Raw genomic sequence first — 15,919 nt, 5'->3', positions numbered from 1 at the left:
CATGCCTTATAATGGTAGAGTCAAGGAGCTCAATGTCTTTAGTTTGACAAAGAGAAGGTTAAGAGGGACTTGATCACAGTCTATCAGTGCCTTCATAGGGAACAAATATTTGATAATGGACTCTGCATTCTAGCAGACATAGATATAACAAGATCCAACAGCTGGAAATAGAAGATAGAGAAATTCAGAGAAGCAAAAAATGTTAACAGTGAGGGTAATTAACCACTGGAGCAATTTACCAAGGCTCATGGTGGATTCTCCATCACTGGAGATTTTGAAACAAAAATAGGATATTTTTCTAAAAGATATACCCTTGTTCAAACAATAATTATTTTGGGGAAGTACTATAGTCCGTGTTATGCAGGAGGTCAGACTAGATGATTGCATCCCATTTTGGTCTTAGAATCTAAAAATCTATAGTTTAATAGAGCTTTGCCATCTTTCATTTCTTGTAATTCTATGGGCCAAATGCAGCGATGCTGTGTTAGGTGGTTTAAGACACACAGTGGTGAGCATAAAGGAAAGTAACTTAGTCTAAGGATCAAATCTGAGAGCCTGCTGTCAGTAGCAGCCCCAGTACACCCCACTGCAAGGAATAGATGAAGGGGAGTGGTGGATTTGTAGAGCTTATCCATACACTCTAGAAAGCAAAATTTGAGAATATGCCATGTCTTAGATACTCATGGAATGAATTTGAAGCCTAATCCACAAACATGGAAACTAAAGAAGTGATAATAATGGCATATGATGAACAAATACAGCCTTTATGGCATTGTAAATGTGCCAATAGTTCTATGGCTAGTAGGAGGTTGTATAATGCTATAAACAGTGTTTTATTCTAGGTGTGGAGTTGATACCTGGTATTTTGTTACACCAATTGTGTGGCTGTAAATAAAAATAACTGCAATCAGATTCCTAAGCTCAGTATTGAGGGACCAGCATTAGCCAACATAAGGGACTGGACTCTATATTAATAGACTTTGTAGGAAAACGGGGGAAGCATTAATTTGTGTGTTTTGGTGCGTGTGTGTGTGGAGGGATAGCATTATCTGATGACACCAAGTCTGCCAGCAAGAGACTGGAATCTGGGCCCAAACAGCAAGAGGAACCCCAGGAGTGGGAGATTGGGTAAGAGGGAACACAGAGTAGGAGGGAGTGTGATTTGGGTCACTGGTATGTTTTAGACTGGCAAATATGAGTTGTCTTTGGGTTAGAGTAGGGGTTGGATGGATTGTTCAAGCCCTGGTTGTATACGCTTGTGATAAACACCAGAATTTGGTTTAGAATTCAAAGGTTAGTGCACTATCACATTACAACACCTAGCTCCCTCTACGTTATAAGCTGTCACTATTAATAAAGGGGAGGATCTTATCTTATCACTGCCCCATCAAATATCTGTGTGTGGCCCAGTTTTTCAAAACTGTGATTGGCTGGCTGCAGCAATTGTATATGCAATAACATATTTATCCACTAAGTCACTGAAGCTTCACATGAGGTTGTAATAACTATGTGGTCAGTTTTGAGAATCTGGGCCTTTTTGTAGGTCCTCTGCCAGTCTGGCAAATACTGTGATTCTGAACCATTCTCTACTAATAAACTCTCATGCCAAGGCAGCAGCTTTTTCCGAAAAATTGCCCAATCCTTTTTTTCTCTCAAACTCCATGAATTTTGCTTCCATGATGAACTGACCTGGAAACAGTGAGGCTTGGATAATGGAAGGATCTGCTGGATTGTGTTACTGAATCAGCTATTGATTATTATGACACCAGTGTTCAGTAATAGCCTGGAGACAGGTTCACACTGAAGCAGAGGAATGGGTGTCTTGCAATAGATGTGTGAAGAGTGCACCTCACATGCTCCTGATGAGGAAAAGCTGAGTAATAAGAGAAAGCAGTGAAAGAAGCTGTATCAACTGGAACTTTGCATTTCAAGTAAAGCAATTGACTGCCATATTCTGACTCAAGTGCATTCTTATGAAGATAACTTTTCTCCCACTTCACAAATTTAATATCAAATTTGATATTTTTACCCACCTGAAATGGGTTCTGGCTATTTCTTTAAGGGTTAAACTAGAGAAACCAAACAATAGTCAACCAGAATCAAAACTGTACCAGCAACGCTAGCATTCATCTCCCTAAGAATTCATTGGTTGAGTGCAAAGTACATTCACATTGATTGCACAAGTTTTGTTTATATACATTGGTTATAAAATGCTCTCTGCAGGTGGGATTTGACTAAATAAGATAGATACAGCATTTAGGGGCTTCAGTATCTCATAAAACACCTACTAGAGTGTACACAGTGGTTAAGAAGGAGGAAGAATAGCAAAAGGGAAGATGGTGAATGGCCATAAGGCCGAGGTTGAGAGCGAGGAGCAGGAAAGGAACTGAAGCAGAAAATTAAATGGTCTGATACTGACTGAATAATAGCTGTGGGTCACTCTGAATGTTACTGAACGGGAAGTAAACACAGATTAACATTCCCCAGATGTGATCAATTTTCAATGTATCAGGCATTCTATATACACTGTTAGGTTAGGGGGTAGGGTCCAGCTACTTAAAAGGCTCTTTGATTATGTGATTACACTTTAGATTCTTTGAGAAAATTCAGATATTTCCTTCTCCTTTCATTAACTCCTCTGGGAAAAAATTGGCCTCCTGTGGGCCTTTCATTTGTCAGAATCTAATTATTATTGCCATCCATTTTGGTTCGGCTGCCGAGGTCTAGCTATCCAAGATGGTCACATGAGAAATCAGTTTTCCTGACATATTTGTTAGATATATCTATGGTGGGAGGCTATATCCCATCCCCCTTGCTTTCTTTAACTCTTTTTTCTGTTTTCCTGCTGACCACTCTTTCAAACCCACATTGATTCCATTCCCACAGTGGGCTGAGGCAGCAAGACAACCAATATACAGGTTTTGAACCAGAGGAATTAGAGATGGAAAAAATCAGTTAGAATATTTATTCCCTACACCATAGCAGGATTATGCCCACATATTATATTTTTCTTCTGTCTTATCCATTCTAACTGTAAAATTCTCAAGAGATGGAGCTTCCAGACTTTCCTTAGAAGACTCTTCCATAGTGTCAGGAAGACAATTTCCTGATTTTTTAGCCCAAGTATTCCTTTGATTAATTTCTTCCTGTTACTTCTAATTATAACCTCTTGAACCACTTGAAAGGAGTTCTTTTGCCTCCTTGTTGTTTTCACTCTTTAAATATTTAATCATTTCACTTTGGGTTTAGTACCTAACATGAATAAATAATGGACCATGGTATCTCTGCCATGGACTATAGAAAACAGACAAGGTGGATGAGGTAATATCTTTTATTGGACCAACTTCTGTTGGTGAGACAAGCTCTCAACCAACAGAAGTTGTTCCAATAAAAGATATTACCTCATCCACTTTCTCTCTCTAATATCCTGGGACCAACACTACAACAAAACTATATACAAGGATCATATAAGACATCTGGCTTTTTAATTCTCGCATATATCTCTAATGTTGGTGAGATACCAAGAAGTGTCTTGTAGGAATTTCTATTTTAATAAATTCTTTGCAGAGTGCAGCGCCCCTTGAAACTAGGCAGCCAAATGTAAGAAAGAAGGGGAGATACACTTGGCTAAAATAACCTCTTTAAACAGAGAGAGAGAAAAGCTCAAATATGCAGCCTTGGTTTCCTCTCTGGTACCTCTCTCCTTACTCTCCTGCAGTATGGATTCTGCCTTGCCACTCTATCACGTGATCCTTGCCAAATTCACCATGATCATTTCCTGACCAAGCTGCAAGGCCGCTTCTTTACTCTGTTCCTTCTCAACCACTTCACCTATCATGGCATAGCCTGTCACATCCTCCTGGAAAACATCTCCTATCTGAGCTTCAGAGACTGTGCTCTCTTGGTTCTTTCCCTATTTCTCCATCAGCTCCTTATGCTTCCACCTCTTCCCTACTCAGACACTACTATTGTGCCTCATTGTTTAGTTCTTAATCCTCTACACCTTATCCTGTACACTTCATCTCTGTATAATCTCATTTAGTCATACAAATTCAGTTATTACCTCTACTCCAGTGACTCCTGGGACCACCCATCCCCTCCATTCACAGTTGCATCTTTGTTTCTCACAACTCTGCCAGGATGTCTGACTGTGACTAAAATGGAGTTTCTCACCTTTCCACCTAAACCTTCCATTATCTGTCCTTTCTTAAGCTTCCTGCTGCTTTGACACCTCTCATTTTCTTTCACTCATTAATGTTCTGGCTAAATCCTACTGGTTTTTCCTATACAACATCTCTGACTTCAGCTAGTTCTTCATTCCTACACTCAAAATACTTGTTGAGGTCTTCATTACATCAATCTCCAGTTTTCTGAACTCCTGGATTTTCCCTTTCCATTTGCCCAAAATGCTGATGCAAAACCCATCCATCTTGCCAGCTCTGAACATGTCTATACCTCTTTGTTGGCTTTGCTCACACTATATTAATCTTCTTGGTGCAATCTCGACTTCACGGTAGTCAATAACAAAACTCCAAATAAAGCCAGGATTTCATCCCTTGGCTTTGCCTTTAAGGCCCTTCTCCAGGCCTATCGTATGCTCTTAATTTTATGTGAAGCCCCTCATTGGAAGGTCAAATTCCCTTTGCTCCCTCTTCTTCCTATCTTCCTCCCGTGCTCATTTGCCACTAGAGTTGTTTTTGAAAAAGAAAAAACATACATTTTTTTCTATTTCTTGTTTAAATTTTGCATTCCTCAGTATTTTACAACCAGTTTTATTTGCCATCAATCCAGTATCATGCCAGAAATTGGAGCCAGTTCCCACCCAGTCAGAACAATGGTCATCCCACATAATTGTAGCATGGTGTGGGCTTTTCCACCGAATATAAAATCAGCAGGAAAGGTGGAAGAAAGAACCTAGGGAATGACTGAGGGAAACAGCCAGGCAATTGGGAGGTATTCAGCATTATAGCTTTGAGATAAACAAACATTTTGCTGAAGTAAAAAAAGAAAATGATATCTATTCAGTTTTCTTTCCCATGGAAACAAAAACAACTGGATAAATCAAAATTTAAAGGAGCTACACAGCTATTGCTGCAAGCATCTCATGTGTCCAGTATTTTTAATGCAATTACATGTATAAATATTATAGTAGCAATTTTCTCTTTATATATTTTAGATCAAATTCCTAAGGGGCTTGATTTTCCACTGTCGTGCCCCTTGTATAGTTATTGACTTGTGCAAAGTTAGGCCCTGATACAGCAAACCAAGCGGAAAGTTGTTAAGCACATGCTGAACAGTGATGGTCTTAAGCATGTGCTGAATCATGGCCCCCTCGACTGGCACATATGAAATGCTATCAAGTCCAAATTTCCCTCAAAACGTATTTTTTTTTTCCAGAAAAATGGGAAACATTTTCATATTTTCTGAGCCGCAAACTTTTTCTTGAAAATGGAGACAATGTTTCAAGCAATCCCGTTTCCCATTTTTCAGACATCTCTAAAATCAGACACCTACCAACGCAGAGCCATCAGCAGGTATTTTATACCATGCTAATGCCTTGCTAAAACTGCCACAGTGTGTGGTGCTTTAATGTCAGTCTCAGAAGTGCTGTCTTTACATTTAAATGTTTTATTTCAAAGAGATGGTGGAGAGGAAGTGGGAGAGAATGCAAATGAGAACTGCTACAGAGCCATGCTGTCATTTGTCACTGCCAAAACTCATCAGAATATGGTATCATGAGAGAGAACTGCTAAAAGACTAAGGATTTTACTGGAACACTTAAGCAGGATATTGAAGTGAGATTTGGAGCAATGCCCCTAAAGAAAACTAATGCTTACTCTATTAGTTACTGTGAAGCAAGGAAATGTAGACAGGGAGGCATCATTCATCTTCTTTTTGCCTCCAGGGGCTCCTTCCACTAGCTTGCTTGACATTTAAAATTTCCACTTCACTAGATAAAACTGCATACCTGCTAACAGTTCACTGGGCAAAAGAGTTGGACAGCAGGATCTCCCCTTCAATCTCCTGCCTGATTCCCGATAGAGAGGTCACTCCTTTCAGATCCCATCCTATACCCTCTGAAATCAATGGCATAACTCACAGACTTCATTGAGACTAGGGTGAGGCCTTTAGAAAGAAAGGGACTAGAAGAAGGAAAGGTGGGGAAAAGTGGGGTGGGAGAGGAGGAGAAGGGAGGGAGAAAAAGATTAAGGGGAGATTTTCAAAGGCAAAAAATGGTCATTAGGCACTAGACTCTTGTAGATTGCCAGTGGCAGCGGGGTGCGTAAACATCATTTGAAGATCTCCCCTGAGATGACCAAGGAATCAGTGTGGTGAGGAGAGTGGACTTTCATCTCTCTCATCTAATCTGAGTTTCTATTCCACAGAAGCAGGGTTTCGAGGGCATGTCTACAGTGGAACTGGAGGTGTAATTTCCAGCTGGGGTAGACATATCTGTGCCAGCTGTCATCGATCCAGCATGCTAAAAGTAACAATGTTACCACAGTCGCATAGACGGTGGGATGGACAAGCCTCCCCAAGTACATACCTAGGGTTTGAAACAGGATTCTTCTCAGGGCAGCCAGCCCATCCCAACACCCATGCAGCCGTGGCTACACTGCAATTTTTAGAGCGCAGAGGTATTTCCACCTAAACTGGAGATGATGCCTCCAGCACCTCCAGTCACTTAAGGGATGTCTACAAAGTATTACACCAGTAAGACATTAAAACTATAGGTAGGGCTGCTTGGAGTAGCTCTGCCAGTGCAATGCACCCTAAAATCTGGTCAAACTGGCCCCAGAAATATTCCACTTGGACAAGGGAATCCTCAAGTTATGTAGAGCTTCTGTAAAGTCTCCTGTTCCGGTCCTGGTTGAGCTCTCTCCCCACTCCCTCGCTGAACACTTACAAGGCGGCTGTGTTTAGACCCACATGATGCATCCATGTGCTTTGAGCTCCCCTGAATCTGGGCAGCTCGACACTGTCTCTGATGATGGCCTCAAGGCACACTCTACTGGTGCAGAATCCCTGTTTGGTACCCTTTCTTATCAGTGGTACCCTGTAGCCCAGCTGTCCTAGACTAGGTCTGACCCACCTCCTCTGCCCCCATATCAGCTCTCCCCAGTAACTTTAAGCACACCCTATCCAGAGCTCCACCCTCCAGCTACTCCCGTTTACATTTTAACCCTTTGGGACACATGACAGTTGAAGCCAGGACCTAAGATGCTTTGCAAAGTAACTTTTAAACACACACATTTTACTCATAAACAAAACACAAGAGATACACAGATCTAGGCAAAATAACACACTTGTATACAATTCCCTTCCTCGGAATCCTTACCACGCTTGAGTATTCCTTAAGATTTGCTCAGGGTCTTTTCAGGGTCCCAACTCCCCTCTCTTGCATGGCATTCTTCTCTTCCTTATCCTCTCTGACCCTGCAGCTAGATTCCTTCAGCTTGGGTTGGTCTGGCAGTCAAATGATTCCCCTAGCTCAGAAAGCATGCCCTTTGTGTTCCTGAATATCCTAGCCTCTGAGTTTTTACAAGCCAACTGCAAACACCTCTCTCTTTGTTCTCCTGTCCTGATGGGAAATTTCCACTGCTTCAAGCATACACATTGGGGATAACTGGTTTCCCCTAGATTACAGTCATCCCATTATTCTAAGATGCCCCCTTTTGAATGGGACACTATTTAGGTGAATGTCTCCATTGTCTCTGGTCTGGGAGAAATGTGACACCATTAGTAGCAGACGACTGATTCCATGTTCTCTGAGGCACTCAATAATACAGCAATTTCATAAAATCAATTCATATTTTTAAGTTATACATAGACAGCTTCCTCAAGTCACCACATCATCTTTGCTGTCCAATCCTGGAGAGGCAGATGGCCAAGCATTATTATCCATATTTCACGTTCAGGTGAATCTAAGACAGCAAAGTGAAGTGAGTTGCTCAAGGCCACACAGAGAATCAGGATAGGATTAGACAGGATTAGAATTCAGGACCTCTGGTGTCCCATCACTGTGGCCATTGTTCCCAACCATACTTCAAGATACCATGATGATTAATGCTTATCTAGATGGGCAATTATCCTATTTTAAGTTATTTGTTGTTCTATTAAAGGATATGGGGGAGTATGTAGGTAAATGACCCATTGATGACAGTACATGAGAGGACATCTGGAGCCCTGAGGTATTATAGGTTCTGATGTTCATGTGAGGTGTAGAGCACAGTCAGCTACCACAGATTTGAACATAAATCACGGGATGTGCTCATTAGCACGTCATAGGATCCAGTCCATACAGGGTCCAGTTGGACCTAGCAGAGAAAAAAAGTGTTCACAATGGAATTAAACAGTTTGGGTTTTTTTTGTCAGTGTGCTACTACTATATGTTTATGATCATGTTCAGATTCAGGGAAAACATTTAAAAGACCCAAGCACTAATTAGGCTTATAATTTATTCCAACCTGTTTGCCTATCCTTAATAATTTTATGCTATTGTGTCATTGAGAAAAAATAATCAAGATCCATAAAGAGAAGACTGACATAAGTGGAGGGGACAACTGCTCTTTTATTATTTTGTAAATTCATACATTTTGTGTCAGCTTGGGGGTTGACATATGTATTAACTTAAGAATATGCAGTTTATCTTCCTCCAACAGTTCAGTAAAAATATTATGCAAATTAATAAATTACTTCAGTGCTGCTTGACAATTTACATTACAAAATTCATGATCAAACTAGAGCACATTTTTATGATAGCAGGGAAGGATCAATCAAGGTCAAATGTTTCAATAGAGTAGAGAAAGGAAAGCATATAGAAGGTAACTGTATTGTTACCAATAGCAAGGATACTTGGTAGAGAGCCAAATGACTGAGTTTCCAATCTCAGTGTTTTTCAGCTTCTACAAAGCAATTTGTTGAAGGCACTAAGCTGCTTTCCCCCCCCCATTGTGATAGGTGGTTCATTGACAGGTGATGTTTTTGAAAAAATGGTGTGAAACAATCGAAGCACAATCCTTGTTTCATACAAAATGCTGAGCTGGTGCCATCAGAACAGAAGTTTTGCCATCTTTTCACCATTAAGTGAGACAACAGTTCTTTAGTAGTTTATATGTGTAAATTTATTACTATGAGTTCTGTTCTTAAAACCCAAGGTACATACAGATCACATGCAGGTGTTTTGCTTTTGGAATTTCAGTGGTTTAAAACAAATTATGTTCTGATCAGATGTCCATTATTTCCTGAGTTCTCCTCTGCCATGCACAATTCAATGATCTTTGCAATGCTTCCATAAGGACTTTACTTTTGGTGAGTTATAGGTCCTTAACTAACTTGGCACGGTCTGTAAGCCTGATCCAAAACCTATTGAAATCAATGAGGGTCCTTCCACTAATTTCTAGGGGTTCTGGATCAGGCCTTGTGTTCCTCCTGTTATTGCATGTCTCTTCTTTGCAATGTCCACTTTAAAGTTTTCTGGGCTTTATATAAAGATTTGTATAATTTATCAGTCCACGGTCTAGCAATATCAGATTCCTGAGTCATCTGTTCTCCAACAGACTAAACTTGGTTCAAACCCAGCAGGATGAAACCACTGTAACTTCTTTATCAGTGTCCGTTTATTTTTTCTGCATTCTTATTTGACTCAAATGCTGGAATTATTTATGTAGAACAATTAAGTTCTCTCAATGGCTCCTACTGACAAACTTTGGTTGGATTTACCTTGAAGACTTCACATAAGCTTTTCAACACATGAAAGTTTTGCCTCAGCTTTGATATGCCTTTTGTGCCTTTGCTCATCATCTATTAATTGTGTTCATTAATCATCATTGCTTATTTTCACACACTCACAATACATTTTGGTTACAGTCTTCTTTCAGCAGAACTGCCTCTGAAACTGATCCGTGTCATTTCTGGCAAGCCTTAAATAACATATGGTTATTGAAACTTTTATTCAATCCCTTTCTTTATATAGATTTGATTCCCATTGAATGATTACATTATTTCCTGTACCACATCACTAATTACAGTGATAAACTACCTTTAAACTGACTTTGTCACCTCACAAGAAAAAACTATTCCATTTTAGACAGTGTCAGAAAGAAGTGCACCAGTATGATTGTGATTTGGGTGATTCTTAAGCAGCACTAAGTACAGCTTCTCTGTAGAAAAACAGTGGGGATTGCGTTTTAGTAGTTTTGCCCTTTGATGAGCCTGGGCCAGCTACCATTGTTATATATCAATATTACTAAATCCATATATAATAGGTATTGTCATTGTGCTCTGTTGACAATTTGTAGAGAGATTATTTCCCTGTTCCACCAACAATGGAGCACTTACACCAAACAGTATATAATTGTTTAGGGTTGATGAAATCACCAGATCTATGCATGTGGAGTACCTTCTGTATGCAGATCACACTACTATGTGGAATCAGGGCTCAGGTACCTCAATGACAACAGTCCTCCTTTCACAAGATGGCATCTGGGGTATTGAAGTGATTATTCCTCTCTATTCGGCATTGGTGAGGCCACATTTGGAGTAGTGTGTCCAGTTTTGGGCCCCCCACTACAGGAAGAATGTGGACAAATTGGAGAGAGTCCATAGGAGGGCAACAAAAATGATTAGGGGCATGGAGCACATGACTTTTGAGGAAAGGCTGAGGGAACTAGGATTGTTTAGTCTGCAGAAGAGAAGAATGAGGGGGGATTTGATAGCAGCCTTTAACTACCTGAATGGAGTTAGGCTGTTCTCAGTAATAGTATATGCCAGAACTAGGAGCAATCATCTCAAGTTGCAGGGAGGGAGTTCTAGGTTGAATATTAGAAAAAACTTTTTTACTAGGAGCGTGATGAAGCACTGGAATGGGTTACCTAGGGAGGTGGTGGAATCACCATCCTTAGAGGTTTTTAAAGTGCGGTTTGACAAAGCCTTGGCTGGGATGATTTAGTGGGGATTGGTCCTACTTTGAGCAGGTGGTTGGACTAGATGACCTCCTGAGGTCCCTTCCAACCCTAACCTTCTATGATTCTATGATTCTTAGTATGTTCTTTAAACATAGTTCTTTGGTGTCTCTCCATTCCTGTTCTTCTCCTCCTCTTTTGCCCTCCACTGTGCTTCTCCCCACTTTGTCTCTGATTCTTGTGTTTCACTACTTCCCTAATCTCTGTCCTTTTTTCACCACTCTTCTCCTGTTCCCATCACCTTCCACAACTCCCCACATCTCTTTCTCCCACTTTCACTGCTCCATTCATTTAGTCTCCTCTCCACATTTCACCTGCTTCTTTCTTTGTCAAGAATTAAATACCTTCAAGAAGAATGGGGTGTGTTATTAGCATGCCTAATGTGCAGTGATAGCTCAGGCAGTGCTGCTGAAAGAGCACTGTCAGAATGGATGTAGCATTTTGATTTACATTTTCGTTGATTTGTTTCATTTTAGTTTACTTCATATCTACAATTTGGTTGACAAAATATTTCTGGCAGCAGCCATCCTTTTTACTTGACACAACCCACTGTGGGCTTGTCACAGACTCAGAGGTGCTTCCTTATGGCAAGACCCATCACTGTAGTAACTCCACCCATCTCTTCCTTCAGACACCACTGGTTTGGTTTCATGATTCAGCCTTCCAGTGACCTCACTCTTTACTTCTGGCCCCTTCTAGGGTAGTCAATGTAAATGTCCAAACCAATTAGTGTCCCGCAAATCAAAAGCAATAAACCCAAGATATTCCACCCTACCAGGATCCATCTTCATTTCCACTCTCCAAAGTAAACAAACATAAACTTTATCACCCTTCTTGAACTCAGTACAACATAGACTCTTCCACCCTAGCTTAGGCTCTGTAGGCTCTTCTTACAGAGCACCGACTCCCAGGGCTTTCTCTCCGGTGGCCCAGCTCCTGCCAAGCCACTGATCATCAGGGCTTCTTCCCTGTATTCCTTTCCCTTTGCCTATTTCTTCCCATGTGAGATCCTTATCCCCATATGTCTTTCTGGGGTTAGTTTTAGCTGCCCTCTCACTTCAGGGTCAACCAGAGAAGACGCCAACCTTCTACCAGCTTCCCTCTCAACTCATCCCCTCCTTCAACTCTCTCTCTCAGCTGAGCTCTGTTCAGGCACTTAGGGAAGTTACCCACCTTCTTCCCAGCTGAGCCTACTATTGCCCTCCCCCCAACCATCTAAATCCCAGCTGATCAGGTTCAGGTGGGAAGACAACTGATCCATGGTCTTGGGCATGGCTGAGTCCAACACCCTTAAAGGGCTAGCCAGCCAGTGGCAAGGCTGTGTGTACAACTTATGCTTTTGTGTGTGTGTGTGTGTGTGTGGTAAATAGAGTCATAACTACAGTGGCTATAGGTATTATATAAACCCTTGAATAAACAAAAAAACCTCAAAGCCCATACCTCTAAGCTTCATTATTGCTATATTGTAATCAGCTGTGAGTCATTGCTTTTATCAAGTACTGAAGGGTAATACAGTTTATCATTTTTTTATGAATTATTTTCTTTACTGCTCATACCAAGAACTGATAAATACAGTCAATAACATTCTGTAACACTAGGCTTATGTCTAAATTTCCTTTAAGTTTAACAATATTTGGCCAATTCTCCCCTGTGCTGTGCTTCTTTATACTACACCATAGATTCAATGAGACCTGAAAGATGGGATAGTAGGCCTTGAGAGGGTCAAACCATATAGAAGGATCCTCCAGTGGTATAACTCCTACACCAAAAAAAACCTTCTTCCAGCACCTGGTGTGGGAGGTGTGGTAAAGGAAATGGGCATAAGGGGTTTACCAGGTGCGGGATTACCTGGGATCAATCCTTTGAGCTCCATGAAGCAGGCACAAGATAGAGCAGCCCTCTTGGATCAAAGGAGTACAAAGATGGCTTGAATTATCCAGCTCTCCACTTTACTTTTATAACTTCAGTTAGTATCCGATAGAAAGCGCATTGAAGTCTATGGAGGGATCTCCCTTGACTTCAACTGGCTTTGGATCAGGACAGAATTCATTAATAATTGACAAAATTGGTTTGAAAATAAGAGCACAAGCTGTCTGGTGGAGGACAGTTCTATTTCATGGTAACTTTTGAGGTTCTGAAGTTTGTTTTCATTCTGCACTGTAACAAAAACAAAACCTTCACATTTTCATGAAATAGAATTTTGCCAAAACGTGTTTTTTGATAAAAATAAATGTAAGCTTGTTGATTCGGGTCTGTGTATCTCTATCTCTTTCTCACATACACACACACACTCACACATAGTTAGAAGTGAAGAGGGATCGCTGGCCTAAAAAAATCCTTCCTGATGACATCTTGCTTGAAACTGATATGTGTCCAAAAATGTTTTGGCTTTGAAGAAAGGGCATGTTGTGAGGAAATTTCATTTTGCTAGCAATGGTCTGATCAGCTTTAATGAGAAAGTTATTAACAGTTGAATTCCAGAACTTTTTCATCTGTATCAGCACTAGCTTTTTGACAAAGGATGCTAAGGGTAACTATTCTGAGTTAATGTCAAGATGTTATTTAATACATTATTATTGGTTTATTTTATATAGATGTTGGCAATACAATTAGACTGTTATGGCAGGGATTTAGAAACCACATAAAAATCACTTACACTGATGCCATTCTGTCTGTCTTCTTAGTACTTTGTTTGTTGTTTTAAAAATATGTATAGTATATTTAATGATAGTTTAACTATTATTTATTAGTTCTTGTTTAGATTTTGTCCCTTTGAAACCCTGAGCACTCTGTTGTGTATTGTATTATAGTTGTTAATATTGTTAATAAAAGCCAGCTTGTCTAAGGTGCAACTCTTTCTGACATTACAGTCCTTTTTCTCTTTCTTCCTTCTCTCCTTTTTCTCAAAACATCTTAACTTGGGCTCTGATTCAGGAAACCACTTATGCAATTACTTTAACTTCAAGAATGTATTTATGTTTCAGTGGAATTTATGCATGTTTTTTTTCCCCTGAATCAATGCCTAACATTAGCCCTAAATGTAAACCCTCTTTTTAGTTTGTTTATTCCTTTTCTACTTTTTTTGGTAGAATAAAAGCAAAGCTATTTGGTATCTGTAGTAAGGAGGAGTGGCCTCTCTCTGCACCAGAGGGGTGGAACCACTCTCTCCTCCCTAGTGGGCGGAGCCTGGCTGGGACTGCGCCTTACGCCAGAAGCTGAGTGATGGGACAGAAAGTATAAGAGGCAGGAGCTCTGGCTCAGTTGGGCCAGAGCAAAGGAAGGAGATAGAGCTCTGTAGCCTGCTGCAATCCTCTGGCTTCACTACCGATCTGAGTAGTACCCTGACCCCAGACGAGACCGAGTGTGGAGATAAACTGCTAGGATTGCCAGCTGCTGAATATGCTAAGGAGACGGAGGACCCTTGGACTACACAGCCCTATCCCTGGTCTGTGGTAAGAAGTGGCTCAGGGAAGCCAGACTTTAGCCTGGTTTTGCTGTCAGAGCTTGAGTCAGCATGTTTCAGTGGGATCCCTGCTTACTCAGTGGCAAAACCCTCCACTACTGGGAGGGCCCTGGGCTGGGACCTGGTGGAGTAGGGTGGGATACATTGGGATGTGAAAGATTACTGCAGCTCATGTCCTGAATGTCAGCTTGTGGCCCCATCAGGAGTGCAAAAGGCTCCCCCATGTCTCCTTGCCCATAGTTGGGATTCCCTTTGAGCCAGTTGCTTCTTGACTTGGTGAGGTCCCTCTGGAAGAGCAGTACTGGATTCCAATAGATCCTCATTCTTATGGATTACATCACCTGCTTCCCTGAGGCCATTGTATTACAGAACACCACAGCAATGGTAGAGCTAGTCTCAATGCGTGGTCTCAATGTGAATGGTGCAGTCCCATCATGCTGGTCCTGAAGCCTGATGGGACTCTCCGGTTCTGCATTGACTTCCAGAGGGTGAATGCAATCTTAAAGTTCAATGCCTACCCAAAGCCCTGAATTGATGAGCTCCTTGACCAGCTCAGGGGGCCTGATATATCATGACCCTCAATCTCACGAAGAGTTACTGGCAGACTCCTCTGGAACTCAATTCCAGAGAGAAGACCATATTTGCTACCCTGACCAGACTCTATCAGTTCATCCAAATGCCTTTTGGCCTTCAAGAAGCCAACATGATGTTTTAATGGCTGATGGACCACCTCCTGCAGCCCCATACTGAGCATCCACAGCCTATTTAGATGATGTAGTGGTGTACAGCCTTCACCGGCTAGACCATCTGAATCCGGTAGTGGCCATTCTTTGGGCCCTGTGAACCGCTAGTCTAAGAGCAAACTCAAAGAAGTGCCGGATTGGTTGGCAAGTAACCATCTACCTTAGGAACATGCTAAGGTGAGGTCAAGTACACCCCCTCATGGGGAAGGTCCAAGCACTCCAGGCCTGCCTAGCCCCAACCACAAAGAGACAGCTGCAGCAATTCCTGAGGTTAGCCAGATGTTACCGGCTGTTCATTCCCCAATTTGCCTCAGTTGCAGACCCCCACCGAGCTCCTGACCAAGGACAACTTGCAATGAGTGTGGTGGTCTGCCATGTACAAAGATGCCTTCCAGACCCACAAAGACTGCCTGTGCAGAGAGCCAGTGCTCTTTATCGCCTACTTCACCCAGAAACTTACCTTCCAGATGGACACTTCAGAGGTGGGGTTTGGGGCCATCCTCTCACGGGAGGTGGAAGGGGAAGAGCACCTTGTCATGTACATCAGCCGGAAGCTGTTTTCGGTCATTGAGAAAGAGGCCCTTGCTGTCAAGTGGGCTGTGGACGTCTCAGGTACTATCTCCTCAGTGCTGTCTTTGTGCTTATAACAGCCTATGCCCCTTTGAAATGGCTGAATACTATGAAGAGCACCAACATCAGATTGATGCACTGGTACCTCAGCCCTGGGCTGGGACCTGGTGGAGTAGGGT

The sequence above is a fragment of the Emydura macquarii genome, unplaced genomic scaffold (genome assembly GCF_026122565.2).
Source record: "Emydura macquarii macquarii isolate MOO-44397 ecotype Brisbane River unplaced genomic scaffold, CSIRO-AGI_Emac_v2 contig_3019, whole genome shotgun sequence".
Taxonomy (NCBI): Eukaryota; Metazoa; Chordata; order Testudines; family Chelidae; genus Emydura; species Emydura macquarii.
Note: the sequence above shows the minus strand (reverse complement) of the source record.